Here is a 16,943-nt window from a genome sequence, read left to right as displayed (position 1 = left end):
AGAATGGCTTCTTACTTTGAATTACGAGGATACAGAGGTATTGCTAACTTTTAGGACGTAATACTTAAGTAATGAAAGTAAAATACATTAAAATTAAGTATTTTATTTATTTATTTATTTCTATTAGACTTAGTGAATGACTGGCTTTATATATCCAGTCATTCGATCCCAAGACCCGTCGTTGGTCGTAGGGCTAAGTGCAAGTGTAATGGGAAAATAATTTTGCCTAAATAAACACAATGATAATTATATATTTTTAATATATACAAAACTCTTGCTTTCTGGACTGGTGGTTACAACTGAGCTTAGGTATGGTAGTGGTTTATATATTCTTTGTAGTTTTTCTTATTTCTAGCGTTTTTTTTTTCTCTCAACAAGTATAAATAAAATGTGATCCAAAGAAGTGAGGAGTGGGGGCCTGGTGACCTAAAATACAGGTAATTTTTATTACCTAGTTTAGGCACCAGTCTCACACTTATTTATATGTAATCGAAATGTGTACTTATTTAATGTAACCAATGTGAGAAATAAACTCTTTTTTTTTTTAATTTTCATGAAATTTGGTATGGAGATATTTTGATACCCGAGAAAGGATCCAAAAAAGGAGAAAGAGAAAGGATTTTATCCCGGAAATCCCACGGGAACGGGAACTATGCGGGTTTTTCTTTGACTGCGCGGGCGAAGCCGCGGGCGGAAAGCTAGTATTTTATATTTTACTTAAAAATAATATTAAAAAAAATTACATGAATCAGAAGACATAATATGTTTTGTTTAAAATGTTCACTTTTGACAGCAAATATTTTCACTGTAATTATGTAAAAATAACAACATTAAAATGAGTGAGTTTATTAGAAAACCAAACCATAACCATATCCTTAATTTAATGTGAACAATCATATCAAATATTGTGTAGGTAGCAATTTATAACATTTTTTGTTAGCTACATGCCACGAGCACCTTCAAAGAGAATACAAATACTAACGCCTTCATAATAGCGGATGCCCGGGTTTTTGTTGTTCCTTATTAGTATTATTACACACAATCACGTCATCTCCAACCTCCGTGACGGATTTAGAGATGGATGAATGGAGATTTCTGCCTCATTAGTTCAACCACTGTTCTATATCCTCCTGTGAGTACAATGCTAATAATATTGTTCCCCCGAAACGAGATATTCTCATGCACCAATTTACATAGCTTCAAGTGTATGAATTCATACGTATCATTGACAAAATTGACAAAAATAAATAGTATTTAGCTTAAATATTAAGCACAAAACACAAAAATGAAGTAAACTATCACTTTTTAATCAAATCAATAAAAAAAACCTAAACATCGAATTTTGCTAATCCACTAATAGAAGCACTGCAACTGATAAATGTAGCATTACCAATTTCAATAAAAATTACATATTATGGAAAGAATATTATATAAGTAATTATCTTTTATCGAATTCTTAAATTAATTTTCTGATTTTCTGATTAAATAAATCCTCTATAAAAATATGAGATTAATTCCCTTGTAACTATAAGACTTCAACGGGAGTAAAGTAATCATTTTTTCGAACAACAATTTTTATGTTATTTATATTATTTTTAATTTATCACCCAAATAGCTAAATTTAACATATACGCATTTGTCTTTAACGATAAGAATTCAGCAGGTCTGGTGGGGTCACTGGTTGACATTTACCTAATCGTACTTCATCACGTCCCATCGCATAGTTGCGTAGCCTATTAACATATAATTATATCTGAAAGCTGAATATTATCAAAATTATTTATGTTACATTAACAATATACATTACAAGTACACATTGATAGACATAGTATCATTTAACAACACATAGTTAACAGTGAAAATGTTAGAAACTAGATAACATGTACCTAATTATAGTCGAGCCAATTTAATAGGCAACATTTGACGTCTATCAATTTTATCTTCGAAGGGAGGTAACCTGGTTAAAAACATCGATTAAAGTGAATTAATCGATACGGATTTGAAACATTTGTCAATCGAATTTATTAATTTATGATGATTTTTATTCACAAGTAATCAATGCATTCGATTCTAGATGTCAGATTTCGATTTTTAGAGTAACGTCCCTGGTATTTAAAAAGAAAAAAAGGTTTATTGACACAAAATTGTAGCGACGTCAGTTCTTCAATTCAGAAATTGTTTATTATGTTTAGTATGGTTTATAAGTAAAATGAAATCTTAAAATTACTTGTATCGGTCATTATTATTACAAATATGTAATCGTAATTGAAAAAAGTTGAGCAAATGTGCAGTTCTAACAAAACAAAATATCATGTTATTCTATGTCGTCGTTACTAGGTTACGTTGTTGAATTTTGTTGAACTGTCAAATGTTGCCTATTAAAATGGCTCTACTATAACTTTCTGCAATAGGCAAGTCTGTGACTCTGTGGTTTATAAGTGTAAAGCACTTACATACTTACTTTATATATTTATTTAGAGGTACGTAATTTATTTTTATATCATATTTCATATTATAAAGCCGCAAAACATCATAAAAAAATTGATGTAAATATTAGGAAAAGCCTAATTAAAAAAGGAGGATACAATGTTTCCTCATTTTATTGTCATATTGTAATCTCGAAATAAGTATTGCATGAATTTTGATGTCAGGTGCTATTGACATCTTTATGACATTGGATAATTATGAAATAATCGAGGGTCAAGTGGAAGCTACTACATACAATGCCCCATCCGAAGGCGATTTTAGCAAGCAAATAGCATAATCATGTGTTTAATTAAAACATATTGAGGGTTCGATAGTCGGCTCTAGAATTTCTAAGCTATAAATTGATTTCAATCCTTCATTTGGCAACAATACCATCGCCAAATATGGTAGCTGATTGTGCATAATGGAAGTGACAAACTATTTCGAATGTTTATTTACCATTCGCTCTCTCATCATAATGTAAAGAACAAATACCCACAACAGTGTTAGAGAAGCAATGAGTGGCATAATCTAAAAGGCCATCTTTTACATTGTAAACCCTGAACACTTAAAAAAATGTTATGTAACGAACAATCTTATCAAAAATAGTATATTATTCTTAGACCTTATATCGAATAGAATAATACTCTTGAATACGTGATATACATAACATTCTTATATGTCACATATATGTAAGTAAGCAAATAATTGATTACTGATTGAAATGAAATAAAATAAATCTTATGAAAGACTTTATCAGATTATAATTTATAAGTTAAAGATTCTAAAGGTGTCTCTTAAATATGATAATTGAGTATCAAGTAAAAGATGTATTTATGACACTTAATGCTTGTGTAATAATTAAGAACTTTACATTGCTGAGAAGTGCTATTAAGGTCCATCAAAGCTAAGTACTTCTAATGATAATAATCATAACAAACCTTTTATTCGCTTGCATTTGAAGGTCTGTTGTGAAGAGTATTGAATCGATTATTCTAATGAATAACCATGACATTCACACGTACGAATAAATAAAATAATTGATATACGAAAATATTGATAGATTCAATGATTCTAATAGAGAATGTTCGAAATCCTACTTTATGGATTGAATTTTCTTGATTTCCTTGAAAATCTAGGGATTAGTTTGCAATGATATTTAAGAATTAATATTCTTTAAAATGTCGCTAACAGCAAATTATGTTTATTTTTATATTTACTTAAGAATATTCAAACAGTAGGTAATTTTTTTATATACATATGAAGTTGAATTCACAGTTCCATGCGACAGGGTAACGAAAATATATATTACCTTATAAATATAATGGATATGTTTGCAATAGTAGGTATTTACTAAATAAAAAATAGAGCAGAAATTTTATATTGCTGTCTAAACATGTCAGGTCTTAATAATAGTTGAATTGGCGTGGGAAAGAGGTGCTAGTTATGTGAACTTAGTCTTTACGCCAAACGCATTGCATTGTTATGATTTTGTTATACATACTGCATGCTTACAAACTGTTTCGTCAATACAGAAATTGGAACATCCATCGTCATCCTCCTTTTTAAAAAGTATACCCTATATGTGTTTTATCAGCTGATGTAAAATTTATTAAATGAGGAATACAGTACCAAAGAATACTCAATATTATGTTGTTACTACAATATACATAGGAACTAGGTATAATCATGATTATACCTGTATTCATTTATGTTGATAATGAAGTTATAAATTACATTAACATTGAATTTCGTCGTATTTGTTAAGAAACGTGTAACTCGGTAAGTCACATATCAAGGTTTATTGATCAATATATCTGTATTGATATGATTAATTTCACTAACTTGAATTCTCAAATATAATAAATGGAAGTACCTACCATAGTTTATATTAAGGTCTTTTTAACTCTATTTAAAAATTTGAAAAGATTTCGTTGTATTTTTTATACTTAAATAAAATCAAACAAAAACTATGAACAATAAAGTGTCTATCGATTTTCTTAGCGTATATGAATGTGTGGCTTTAGATATAATATAAATATAATTCAGCGAAAAATAGCTAAATAAGCGTAAAGTTAACACATCACGTCATCGACTTTACTCGAGTCACGTTCGTAAGCGAGGTTACTTGTGAAACATCCTCCGTATTCTGTAATTATACAAAAAAATAAACTAAAAATAGATCCATATAGTTTTTTTGATTTTTAATTTAGTTTACTACTAGTGGTCCTCCCCGGCTTCGCCCGTGGTACCTACGTGTTTAAACTATCCTATCTCTCAAGTTGGAACGAACTGCACATGGTGTGCGAATTTTATTATAATCGGTTAAGTGATTTAGGAGTCCATTGAGGACAAACATTGTGACACGAGATTTATATAAATTAAGATAAGTGATCTGGAAATCTACTAAATTAATTATCATATACACGCCGTACCACCATGAAGACTTATGAGTTACGTGCTATATTTGTTTTTCATTAGAACGTATTCAATGTTAAGGATAGGAATACTATTTTATGTAATATCATTATCATAAATGTGAATATACGAACTAAGTATATCTAACTCGAATTATTTCTTCTGCACTATTGTGTCAATCTTGCAATGAGGAGATTACCTTTTTATTTAATCTAACTAAAATTGAAGGCGGTAGATGGTTTCTAACACCATTTCGTTTTAAATTACAGGTGAAAATCTGCGGAGTACTAGCTTATTTTTCCTCCAACTTTAATCAGTAGGTAATTAATTGTTGAATACACTTTTAAGTGGTTCTTGAATACATACTCGCTTCAGCTCGCGCTTTCAGTCATATCTTAACAGGACAAGTTACTGTTGCTTGTCTTCTGTCGTAAAAATGTAACAAACAATCAAATATCGAATAATTCAGCCTTAGAACTTTTACGATAGTTCTATTCATAGGGCTGAATGGATGTTCATGAAGTTTTGTTTAATTATAAAAATGGAGGTTATAAGGACGTGTCACTAATCATAAAGTGTAGAGCGTGTTAGAATAATATCCTATCGCTAGCCTCCAACATCGTTGGTACTGCTCGACCTTTCGATGACCTCATCAAGTTACAATGAACAGGAAACAGGATGCTTCCGTGCACCTGAGCCTTAGCTAATGACAGACATGCCACAGTAATTCTTTATAAAGTACTCACAAGAAATTACTTTATCAGCAATTTGAAATATGTTTTAAGCATTAGAGTATTTATATTGTTGCAATCACATATGTTATTTATTTGTCTTATAATCATGGCAATAAATTATCTAGACATAATCATTTATTTTTAAATTAATGTCAATATGAACCAGTAACGATTTCCTTGGTTTTTGAATTACACATTCGCTTTAATAAAGCTGTTTGATGTTCTGTGAAATGATGTATTGTGAAGATGGATCATAAATCATTCAAGTCGCATATTTAATACGCAATAATACAAAAGATCAAAGATTTTCACAGATTATTATGAAACGATAAAGTAAACGTTATATGATTGCAATAGGTGTTCTCTATGACATTTTCTAATGTTTTTTTGGTATGCCATTGTTAATTAGATGTGTTAGGTAAATGTTCAACGCCAAAAACTAATTTTGAGGCACAATTTTTTAACTTTTCCTAAAAATTTATGTTTTATAACTTTTTCAACAATAAATTATAAAGTCCGTAGTATGCCATGTTTAAAAATAGGTACAGACAGATTGTGGTTAACTCTTGTAAGTATTTTTTTAAAATATTTGAACTGTTGATATGACCAATTTACATACATATATTTTTGCAACAAGCGAAGTGTCAAACCGAAGAAAGTTCTGCTTACAAACGCAAGTGTGTTACGTAAGAGAGTTTCTCCCATACCGACTTTGAGTTTTTCTACATCGTTACTGTCATAAAATGTCGATGCTCAAAATCTTTACTTACGGCAGTGATAGGTTAATTGCCCATCATCAACGTAAATATTGTTGTTAATTGCATCAAAACTTAACTTAGAAAAAGCCATTAAAAAGTTAGGGGTCATTGTAAAACGTGTCAGTCAGGTAAGTTTGTGAAAAAAAAACCTACACACGAATGTTCACTAGTAGTTATATAAAATAATTATAATTTAACCGTCATATTTGTATAAATTATAAATTATTTTATTGATATTAATAATGACGGATTGGAAAATAAAACCCACATAAAGTTCATTATATATGTAGGTGGCAGAATTATTTTGTAATGCAATATCGATTTGCGATAAGTGATTGGAGAGTTTATAAGTGAACAGAGACTTATTTTTACTTCCGCGCCTGACCTTTATTAAAAAAGGGTATGTATGTCAATAACTTTCTGAGGTTATCTGTATTGGAGAATGATATTATGTTTAACACCTGGGAATTTCAACCGGATACGTACTGCAGATCGGTCTGATTGCATTTTATCTACTTTATAAATAGTTAAAGGTCAGTTTGAAACTATTGTTCCCTTTATTGCATTAACTTTATAAAACTCTACATCAAAACTCTTTTATCATTCATACCTATTTGTGTAAAGACAATACCTAGTTGTAGTTTAATATTGTTGTAATCATTTTCACACACGCTTTCAATGTTATAAATTCGTCACCGATATAATGTCATTTAATTAAATTATTTTTATACTATGGTACCATTTTTGTACTACAGTATCTAACTAAGTACTTATTTATACTTATTAATAACAGTTCCTAGGAAGTAGTCCATGATGATTGCCTTGATATTTATAATAATAATATGTTTTCCATTTGATTGACGAAGGTTAAGCCTCATCAAAGTTCATCAAATATATTAGAGGTAGTATAATATAATGAAATGAACACATATTCCGTGTGTTTTGAAACAGTACGCAACAAATAATTTACAATGCCCGTATTCATTCTGGTAATAATAAATAATGCCCGCATGGCTGCGCGATGACGCTTTCTTTGCCAAATTTCCACATTGCATAAGTGTACAGTTGATGGGTATGGGAAATACGGGTATGGTATTGTTCTTTCGTCATTGATTGCTAACTTATGTTACGTGTAATATTTCTACCGACTAATAGACATTTCATGCAATCTGTGTGATAAAACGTTTTGTGTCATCATCATAATTTATGACAGTTTTAATGATAGAATTTTATTTGTTACACACATAGAAATATAATTTTACTAATGATGGACCTTTTAAGGGAGATCTCTATTTCACCAAAGGAGCGAATATTTATTTACCTACATGGAGCGACAAAATAACACAGTACTTTGCATAATATTAGCTGTGATGTTAGTGACAAAATTAGTGTTTCATAAAGGTAAAGCAACCTTATTAATGTGATTCATTTATAGAGCAGTCTTACGAAATCAGGATGTTAAATAATTTCGACGAAGTGCACACTAGGATGATAGATGTTGAAATATTGAGGTACTTCAAGGTGAAATAGCTTAAAACGTGTATTCGAATCATTCAAGCGATTGTATAGATCATAATGCATGCAGCATTTTTGTTTGGTACTTTACAGAAGTCTCAGATAGTTAGGAAAGTCGTAAAACTTTTCCAATTTTGCTAATAATAGAAAATAGTCTTAGTTTTGAATATTTTTATTCTAAGTTTGCTTAATAACTCAAATTTACTTATATGTAATTGTATAAAATTTTAATACATATTAAATAAATTAATAAAACATAATTAACATGTTTTATTTATGAACACTTTTCTTCTGTATAGGTGTTATGTTACTCATTATTATGTTATGAGATATTTTACATACGCATTGCATATTTGTTACACATTTTAGTTAATTTCAAAACAACTGTAATAAAACATTTACAAATTCTCTACGTAGTGAGATGTCATAAATATTTTCATTATATATTATTATAATGAAATGATTGATGGCTACATTGTTTTTTAACGTGGGTAGCAATTAGCTACATTATCTATTACAAAATTGTCTACAACTAATTGATCATTCATTGTTATGACCAGCGGCGTAGCGTGCCTTGTATCAAAATTTTGTGGTGGTATCACAAGTTTTTTTAGAAACACCTGAAATGTCCTTTTTTTAGATGTCGGTTTTTTTTTGAAAAGCTTGCTTTTTAGGATGTACGCATTAATATGCGCATTAATGTACGCATTAATATGGGGGCCTCTTAGCTTGGGGCCCCGTATCATTGATACGACTGATACGCGGGAGCTACGCCCTTAGTTACGACCTCAAGTCAAATTTGCGAATCGTGATTATATTGTAGACGACTTATGATCGCGAGGCAGGAAGTAATTTCTCATAGTAATGCGCTTCCTACGAGTCAGACATCTTCACAATGGGTGAGCATTGGGGTTACATGTTCAAGGTATTCTTGGGTCGAATCGTGTTGATTATAAACAAGTTTTCATGCAACCTGTCTATTTGATACTTTGAAGATGTAGATTTTTTTATTACATTAGATTTACCTTTTGTTGAGTGCCACTATAAAGATTTTTGTAAATGTCATATTTCACTCAAAAAATTGTCAGAGGCCTTAAGATTTTTTGTGATATTTATAATATATAATAAAGAACGATAATTCAAAATTTAATTTGCATTAGTTTCTGCTCCTTTTTGTATAATACATTGCCAACAACCAACATATCGATTTGAATTTTAATGAAATCAGATATATGTACATACACCAGTTACAGATATGCTACGTTTGTTGCGGAAGCTTACATTCTGTCCATATGACGTGTCTACTCGTTTACCTTCCTAGAGTCTATAATAAAATCGATAATTTACGTTTTATCAAAGCCCCTATTTAAAACTATTTGACATGTTAAGTAAGAAAAATATTCCGCACTAATAATGAATGCTTATTTTGTTTATATTATCATACACCTTGATGTCAGAGTAAAATCAGCATTAACATTTACGGTCATGACCATTCTGAGTGACTATGCAAAAATAAAACAAAGGTGCGTCAATAATGACGGCCTTGTCTCGCCTGCTGTTGGCCAATTTTGTGCTTACGTTGCTAGAAAGCTGGCTTTCTTTAATTGCTATTGGTTAATGGTTTCCATGATAAAAAGACATTTCTATGAATTATTATATTAGTACAAAGCTTGTTTGAAAATATCGATCGATTCCAAGTCTATGCTCTAGCTCAGTAGTTATGAAATTATGAAAGTAAACAACTTACAAAATCCGATTATGAGGAATAACAAATTATTTAGCAAATTTGCAACTCAAGAACAAGGTGTACAAACTGTAATTTGGCATGCTAAGATAAATAATACAAAGCTTCGTCTCGAAAATAGGATTCATATTTCGTTGTGTTTTTATTTTGCAACTTTCATTTGCAATTTGTCATACAACGGCGTTTGCCTTCTGACGCTTTCACTGCGTCGCGCTATACTTAAATTTACGTCATCGCTGTTATAGCAATTATATCATCACGAAATGAACATCTGAGTAAGTGGCACATTGGCGCACTGGGTTTGTATAATGTGTCATTTTCATTGTTTGGCCCGTGTTTACCAAACAGTTTGTGTTATATTGAAGAGTCTGTCTGACCTTATATAAGCCAAAACCAATTGAATTACAGTAAAACGATATTAACTTTACTACTTTAATTTAGCGTTCGTTCTCATACTTTTAAATTATTATACTTTTATACATATATGATATGCATAAAAAATAATTTATTTTCTAATAACCGTAGCAAATGAAATTTCACGTTATGTTTGGGATCGCTTTATGTCTTTTGTGTCATTTTGTGGGTCACGTTACCCAATCATATCCTCAGGTTACGGTACAAAGTGCGAAATGTTTCATAATAAGTATGAAGAATGTGTACAATGTACATACGAAAAATGTGGTTATGACATATAAATTAGTAATTATAAGTATATTTCACTTTATTTAATTATTTCTTCTTGACTTTCTTCTTTTTGATTATTCATATTATATTCATTTATGCGGTGGTACACAGACTTTTGAAGTAAGTGATAAATATACTCATAATTTTTAAACTTCCAACTTAAATGTGGGGTCAGGGGTGTTATATACATATATTGTATAGCAATGAAATATATTCTGTACCATGTTCCTTTTTAAATAGATATAGGTGCCATTGTAACTGAGGTTTGTAACCAAAAGTGATTATATATGGTTCTTGAAGGTCAGATTCAAGCTAAATAAATCTAAATGTAGAGTCACTTTAGATGAACATTGCAAAGCTCTCTACAAATTAGATTCTAATTGCTCCACTCTAAAAACATACATAACATAATATAACATATACGTGAATAAATCATATACTCACACGTAAAAGGGAAATTCAAAAGTAACATTGTCAATACATACCCAATATCTGACGAAATTGTCTTGTATTTTTCTCTTTTCATTTCAACGTTCCGAGAAGCGATGCGCCTCAGGTCATTTCACAACATACTGGCATTATTTAAAATCATAGAGTACACAGTCACCATATTATCACTTGGTTAACACACGAGTTATATCACTAACACATAACTGTTCAACCTGAAAAAAGCAAGAAATATTTCAGTGAGTACAAATTTTGTAACATGTTTGGTGCATTTTGAACTAAAGTGCTTTACATCATACAGGATTATTAAAAAGCATTTATTTTTTGTATAATCAAATACGATTTTTTAATTTGTATGCATTCTACTCATAATAGTTATGTACGCGAAAGTATATAAGAATGTACGGATGTTTGTTACTCTTTGACGCAAAAATAGCTCATCGGATCTCTATGAAATTTGTAACAGAGATAGATAATAATCTCAATTCGCACACGGGCTACTTTTTATCCGGGTACCATGGCAGAGAAGCCGCGAGATCCAGCTAGTATTGTATATGTTTTGTTGCAAAAACTCAAACATTATAAAGGTCAAATAATACTTGAAAAAGCTAGAGGTCTGTTTCGAGATTTAATACGCTTTTAATTTCTATAGAGACGAATAATTAGCATTCAACAGAGACAACGACAATGCCACCTACCATCTTGTTGATGAGTGATTTTGCTTACCTACATTTTAACCATTCCATTAATTAAATATTCGTTTGATATAATATTATATATGCGTAACTATAAAACTTTTATTGCCTATAGGTCTGTGCTTTACCACTACTAGTTTTAGAGTTAAGAATCTTTACGACTTCTAAACTACGTAGATAGTAAAGTATTTTAAAACCTTCAACGTGATTCAGTAATAAGAGTCCGTTTTAGTAGCGGGTAGCCTTTGTTAGGACTGGCTAGACTCGCTTTGTCCTGGTACAATATTGACTCTGTCGCAATTTGGTCTTTTTCGCAATCTAAACCTTTAGACTAACAACCAGGTGTTCGTGAGTGTCGTTTAAGAATTAATAGGTATTAAGGTATTTCACAATATAAATATGCTATCTATTATTTTGCTGAACCAGCTCCTTGAACATAACTGAAGGGAGTAATGTATAAACATCTAAAATTTTGTTATTATGTTTCTAGATACATATTCTAGTTTCTAGAAAAGCTTATTGGTAGAGTCGTGAAGATTATTTTGCCAATTCACTCCCACTCCTTTTGATCGTTAGATGGTAAAATATCATGCTCATTAATGACTTACTTCTAAGCTGAATATTCAAAATTTTATAGTGTGTTTTTTTGAAATAGAAAGCTCAAGTGATTGCAGTCTATCACGTAACATAGAAACGTAAAACTTATATGCATACATTATTTTCGAATTAATTGTAAGTCGAGTAATTAAAAATACACAATTCGACTTTTAAGGAAATAATTGAATACTTAATGAATTTGGCGCCAGATATTCAATTGCAAAAGACGACCTTCATCTTTACGCCTATCTCAGGACCGCGAATACCATTTGCGCACAATCACCTGCTTCTAAAGTAACTAAGTATAATTACTCATTACTTTAATGGCTCTCTAATATCAGTTCGATATATTCTTTGTCACGACTCTATCATAGTTCTATTATTAAGATGATCGATCAAATGTACGTATAACGTAACGTAACGTGTTACGATAACTTTACCAATATGTTAATGATGTGGGATGTCCACCTTTTTCATTTGTAATCTCATATACCTATATAACTAGTTGAGAAAGCTAACAATCGTGATTTATGACATGCAATATTTTGCAAGGCAGAGATCCAATCTTGATGATTCTTTTTTCTGTACAACTTCGTTGAAAATTGTAACTCCATTTTTTGTGTCCTTTCAAAAGATATATGTACGATGAAATCGAAAAAAAGGGTGCATAAGTAAGTACCTACACGTTCAAACTATATTGTCGTAATATCACATATACATAGGTTTTATAGCAATAATACAAACTGAAAATTCATGCATTGCTTATTGTATGTAATGTGTGAATGAGTTTTCGTAAAAGTCAAATACCTAAATATATGAGGAAAACGAAAAAGTAAACGAGGTGACATCTCGGCCATGTTAGCTGCGTAATTTGCGCAAGAGCGGTCAAACATCGATCAAGCGGCCTTGCCCGAAATACTTGTGTGCCTTCTTCGTTAATTTTATCTGAATTACAAAAATAAGATATCCTTTAGGGAAGTGAAACAATTTTGTATAAATAAAGAATAAATAACGGAAACAAAGGTCAATTTTCTATATTTTGGCTGCACCACAAGGTGCCTCTTTACGTTAAAAAGTGTTTCATAGAGCGTGTAGCGCATAAATTTTATTGTTAAGCAATTTCCATGAGAAGATACGGTACCTGAGTACGTATCAGATAAAAGGTGAGGTAATTATTTATATTCCAATTATAAATACTAAGGTATAATTTTTATAAAGTAAAAAGTATATTTTAACGATGTGAAAATTGAAATCTTAAAATAAAAGGGCAGTTAAAAGAAAACTTAATAATTTCAAGTGTTTTTTATCCGTACTAAAAGCTCTATAAAATTCAATAAGAAATTTTATGAAAAATTTAACTTGCTTTGTTACCAACTAGTTAAGAACCTTAAATTTAAGCTTTGTATATTTATCAGCCACCTTATCTAATAAGGGTCGTTGATGGTGCTACTTGGTTGCACAAAGACAATAATATTTACGTCACAATACACAGATTCTATTAGCTGTGGCCGAGGTAACAATCTATTGTTTAGACGTGTGAAATTGTATCACGCTGTGTATGCAACTTTAAATCATGTTAAAGGTATATAAACAACATTGAACACATTAAAAAGTAGAACAAATTATATGTTGTTACTACTGTTTACCGTGAATTCTCTGCATTCTGTCATCTGTGTAATATTCTTCAACTTCTTTTTTCTTTGTGGAAGGTCTTATTGATTGCTGTCCTGAATGTATACAAAGTTCTTTTTAGGCATTCTATATTCTATTAAACTATCGACTTTTATGATATAAGGAACTCTGCCTTTATTTTCATAAGTAATTTCCCAAATTTTACTCCATCCTCAAGCCGTTCCGGGCTAACGCCACCCGTAAATAATAATTGTGACATGGGCAATGGGCATTCTGCAATAGGTATTTATACTTTTTACTTATTATCTTTAGTGCCTATAAAGGTACTGCCTAGGTAGGCTTACCACTAGTATTTTTACCATATGCACACCCCGGACACTCCATACAAAATTATCGTTTTGACAGTCACACTGTAGAGACTGCAAATGTGTGTGTTAACGCTTTATGGTTGGCACATTTTTGACTAGCGTAAAAAAAAATCGCGTTTTTCTGATGAAATACATCCGTAAACAGCACAATATCTAACCATTTTCTACGAAAAACGATAATCACAAATCCAAAATAATAAGATACTTTAAGTCAATTTGATTAATGTTGTCAATCTTCGTTGCGTATCGTCCCTGTAGAAAAATATGGACCATTTTATGTCTGATCGTGCGGGGTGAGGTAAGTGTTTAATTTTGGCGGGAGGCGGAGAGTGTCCGTTCTGTAGCGTTTAGCTACTATTATGTATTCTGTGCCATAAGTACCTATACTTACGCTTTGTAGCTTGATATTTTAACATTGTAAGTTCTAGATAAATAAAACATCCTGTTGAAAGTTTTAAAGATGAACGATAAGTATTGTCAATACACATTTTACTCAAATGTCAAGATCGTAAGCGCAGCGTCGCATTATAAGTTTTGCAATGCTGGCGACAGTGAAGTTAGCGGCGTGTCGACTGTCGACCGAAACAATGGCTATTGATTATTTACGAAAGCAATTGTAATCGCAGCATGATAAAATTTTAAACGAAAGAGATTAGGTAATCCGAAACAAATCATATCGTGTCTGAAGAAATCGAGGATTTATTAATGACTACTATATTTAAATATTGATTATTTGATGTTAAACCACCAGTCAAGTCGAGTAAGAGTATAAGTAACTGATAGTTTGCTTGCAAAAATATTGATAGGTTTCTAGGAAAATGTTAAATTATACGCCCGCGCCGCCGCGGCCGCCGCACTGCGGCCTGACGCGCTGCTATGAATATGTGCGATGACATTATACATAACATAATTACTTTTTAGTTGAAATGGATGTCGATGTCTATGATTTCTAACTCTACCTAGACAATATACTACTACTACTACTAGTAAGTAGTATTAGTAGTAGTAAGTAGTAAGTAGTAGTGACAATATACATATGGTAAATTATATACCTACGTGGTATTATTATATGGCTTTTTAAGATGTTTTAAGGAAATGCAAATGAAATCATGAAACAGAAACAGGGTTGCTCAGAAATACCTAATTAACAATTAGGTATTACAATTTGACAGATAGGTACAATACGTTTTTCTATAATGAATCTAAACGTTACGTGTAATCAATGGATAACATTTACACGTAACGTTTAGATTACTTTATGCTTTTTTAAATGATACCTGATAATTTCGAACTCCATATGGATAAAGACGGAAAATTATAGTCGACGCATTCATGTTCTTGTTAATTGCCTATTTCAAATACCTAATATTATTTTATTTTTAAACTTGTTCTATTTACTTTTTATATTCTATCGATTCAATAAACTTGAACATTGAAAAAGCATACGGTTCATTAAAAGCTTTTAAAGGAAAACGACAATCAAGTTAATAACCATCTTTGTTATTTAATGGATGGTCTATAATTAAATAGGTACGTGTTTTTTGTACAACTGAAGACTGATGTATGTTATATAATGAATAATCTGTCTTTACTTGTCAATTGTGTGTAGATATTATGTTATTATGTTTTTGTAAATTGATGAATTGAGAGATAAAACGTAAAGTGTACTAGCGTTAAATGTTAATGGATTTGTAAATCAATTCTCAAGTTCAAACTCAAAGCGTGAATTGAATACTTATAGTCAAAGTTGTAATAACATGCATCCGCGCTGGAAATATAATAATTCAAATGAGAAGTGCTGTAAATTGTTTAATTGGGGGCAAGGATTTCGGCTCGTGAATGCAAAACGGTGCGCAACCTTAAGGGGGATTATTCACCTGTGGTTGTCCACGGATAGAATTCCTTACTGGTCCGTTCTGTGACGATGTCATTACATAGTGTCAATAAGTGCACGCACTGTGTGTAAGCACCACATTATCACTAGGAAACAAGCAACGATTGCGTAATGTTTGAGGTCGCCGGTAGAGAGCGCCGTCGCCGCGCGATCAATGAAAACTAAAGTCGCGCTAACCTGAGCCCGCGCACCTCTGAACCTGCGTGCAACGAAAGCGCGGGGGAAAGAGACGAACATTCATTTCTTTCTTTCACTCGTGTCGCGAAACGGCTTTCTTAACGTCACCAACATAGGAGGTCTACATTAACTTTACTAACTTTTAACATATTTGTTAGTTATTATATCCAAGAGACAATTTTATTTAAATTTCACATGATTAAAGAACCACCCCAAAGATATAAAAGTAACTATAATATCTAACTGTTAAATTCATAAGAATAAGTAGAGCTAACATTTTTGTATCTTTAAAAAGTTATTCCATCATGTAATTTTTCATAAATAAATAGCTAGCTAAAGTAAAAGTTTTATTATACAAAACGTACACCCAACGTTATGCTAAATTTATGTAACATTCTTTCGAACTCACAATGTAAATAAAAACATAATGAGTGATAATGAATGCCATTTTGTAATTTACTTCCCTGTCAGTGGTATGAGCGCTAGAGGAAATGCGCGCATGCACCCGCGCGCAACGACAGCTCTACTACTATACGAAATATACTAACTTTTTAATTCCAAAAGCTGCGTAAGCTACATTTAATGTTCTTATGGTTGCGGTATCTTGTTACTATTTCAAAATAGCTTTAAAAATAAAGTTATATATATGGAAGTAGATGATTATAAAAATAAAATCTTTTTTTTTGTGTGGTGTCTCTCAATGTTAGCCAGAAGGGCTTCTACATTTTAACGCGGACGCGGGGGCGAACTGAAGGTTCACCCTGGTAGCGACATGCACAAGGGCGTCCCCCCTTGACGGGGATCTCGAACCTCG

The 16,943-nt window shown here is 31.3% G+C and overlaps 1 protein-coding gene across 2 annotated transcripts in view; it reads right to left on the bottom strand.

Annotated features, from left to right (window-relative positions):
* The window catches only part of LOC123696301 (dual oxidase maturation factor 1), a 38,932-nt gene extending 22,836 nt beyond the window's left edge, over positions 1 to 16,096 (bottom strand). For both annotated transcript variants that reach the window (XM_045642411.1, XM_045642409.1), the window contains exons 1-2: positions 15,936 to 16,096; positions 10,805 to 10,981 (exon numbers count right to left, since the gene is read on the bottom strand). The gene's annotated coding sequence lies outside the window, so the exon portion shown is untranslated. The remainder of the gene's footprint in view (positions 1 to 10,804; positions 10,982 to 15,935) is intronic.
* Positions 16,097 to 16,943: the final 847 nt, after the last annotated feature.

This window comes from Colias croceus, chromosome 12 (assembly GCF_905220415.1).
Source record: "Colias croceus chromosome 12, ilColCroc2.1".
NCBI classification, from domain to species: Eukaryota; Metazoa; Arthropoda; class Insecta; order Lepidoptera; family Pieridae; genus Colias; species Colias croceus.
Note: the sequence above shows the minus strand (reverse complement) of the source record. Positions and strands in the feature narration are given on the sequence as shown.